The sequence below is a fragment of the Palaemon carinicauda genome, chromosome 5 (assembly GCF_036898095.1).
Source record: "Palaemon carinicauda isolate YSFRI2023 chromosome 5, ASM3689809v2, whole genome shotgun sequence".
Taxonomy (NCBI): Eukaryota; Metazoa; Arthropoda; class Malacostraca; order Decapoda; family Palaemonidae; genus Palaemon; species Palaemon carinicauda.
The window spans coordinates 9154339-9156838 of record NC_090729.1 but is presented as its reverse complement, the minus strand read 5'-3'; the positions used below and the strand labels follow the sequence as shown (position 1 = coordinate 9156838).

The 2500-nt window shown below is 28.2% G+C and overlaps 1 pseudogene; it reads left to right on the top strand.

Moving 5' to 3' along the window:
- LOC137640760 (carboxylic ester hydrolase-like) overlaps window positions 1-2500 on the top strand; it is a 47777-nt pseudogene that overhangs the window by 9708 nt on the left and 35569 nt on the right.

The window sequence follows — 2500 nt, the reverse complement described above, 5'->3', positions numbered from 1 at the left end:
CGTGAAATTAAGGCTTTCCTGGTGGACCGTGATGCTTATGGAGGTGTATATCCAAATGTAAGGTTTTTTTTTTTTTTTTTTTTTTTTTTTTTAGTAAAGACTGCAGACTTCTTAGCTCCTAGGTTATCTGTTATTTTGCACAAGTTAGCGAGAAGAGGAGCTTCTAGCACTTGGAGAATTGGAAATGTTATTCCCTTATGTGAATGTATTTGTGGTAGCTCATGTGTAACTGGAGATCGCCAAATTTCCATAACTCCCATATTATCTAAAGCTTTTGACGTCTTTTTGAAAAAGGTATTAGTAGATTTGCTGAAGATAATAATTTGTACCCTAATTTGCAATATGGTTTTCGTAAAGGCTTGGAGCAGGCGATGCCCTTCTTATAATTTATAATACTGTATAGAAATCCCTTGACTGTGGCCAGGAAGTTCGAGAGATTGGCCTTGACTTTAGTGATACCTTTGATCGTGTTAACCATGAGGCCTTTGGATTAAATCTCAAACTTGGGAGGGAGGGGCGTTTCTTCGCATTATTGTACAATTTTTAAGTAATAGATCGCAAGGATTTGTTGTTGATGGGTGCCAGGGTGAGTATAGGAATGTGATATCTGTTGTTCCTCAGGGTAGTGCTATTAGACCATTACTTTTCATACTACGATGGTGAAGATGGGTTGCTGTCAATTCTAAGTACAAAAAACCTGAATTCGACAGGTATAAGTACGTAAGAATGGTCATTGACTTTTACCTTTCTTCGTGACGAAGTGGTAGTGTCACTGTTTATTCAAGCTTCCCGGACCAGGGTTCAACTCCCAGCCGGTTAGAAGCTCTTGTCTTTATGTGATTTTGGCTGGAGGGCTCTGATCCAGAGGTCGTTAAGAGAATCCAGACATTCGTGTGTAAAAAATGTATGGCTTATATGAATATGAAAAACACGTCTAAATGTGCAAAATTTATCATTAATCGAATGCCATGTCACAAACATACCAATTAGCTACGATGGTGAAGATTGGTTGATGTCAATTCTAATAAAATAAAAAAACCTGAATTCGACAGGTATTAGTACGGAAGAAATGTCATTGACTTTTATACTTTCTTCATGGCCAAGTGGTAGTGTCACTGTTTATACAAGCTTCCCCGACCAGGGTTCGGCTCACTGGCAGTTACAAGCTCTTGTCTTTGTTGGATTTCGGCAGGGGGCTCTGATCCTGAGGTCGTTAAGAGAATCCAAAAATTAATATATAAAGGATATATGGCTTATATGAATATGAAAAACATGTCTAAATGGGCAAAATTTATCATTAATTAAATGCCAAGTCAAAGACATGGTAATTAGCTAAGATGGTGAAGATGGGTTGATTTAAATTTTAAGTGTTCGTATATATATATATATATATATATATATATATATATATATATATATATATGTATATATATATATATATATATATATATACATATATATATATATATATATATATATATATATATATATATATATATATATATATATGTATATATATATATATATATATATATATATATATATATATATATATATATATATATATATATACATATTTATATATACACATATATATATATACATATATATATATATATATATATATATATATATATATATATATATATATATATATATATATATATATATATATATACATATTTATATATACATATATATATATATATATATATATATATATATATATATATATCTATATGTTTTATTTCTAGCTAAGCTACTATACTTTTGCTATGATTGTATCTTTTTAGTTTCCTAATACATTATTTTTTTGGGGAGAAGCTTTAAAAATAATGTAGCAATCCGTAAAGAAAGACTTTTCAAGATCTATATCTAAGATAAGACAAAAATATAGTAAAGTTAATTCCTTTTTTATTCAGCTGGTAATCACATTTTATCCATGAACTATCAAAGGAAAAACTAAAAGCCTCTTTTTGTCTGTGTCTATTTGTTGTTACATACAGGGAAGAGATATGCGGGTAATATGAGTTTAGCTCTATGGATAAAAGGATTTCCTCTTTAAAATTACATTCAAAGCTTCTGAGGTATGTTATAATTCACTGGTATATATATATATATATATATATATATATATATATATATATATATATATATATATATATATATATATATATATATATATACATATTTATATATATATATATATATATATATATATATATATATATATATATATATATATATTTACATTATTATTATTATTACTATCCAAGCTACAACCCTAGTTGGAAAAGCAAGATGCTATAAGCCCAAGGGCTCCAACAGGGAAAAATAGCCCAGTGAGGAAAGGAAATAAGGAAATAAATAAATTAAGAGAACAAATTAACAATAAATCATTCTAAAATAAGTAACAACGTCAAAACAGACATGTCATATATAAACTATTAACAACATCAAAAACAAATATTTCATAAATAAACTATAAAAAGACTCATGT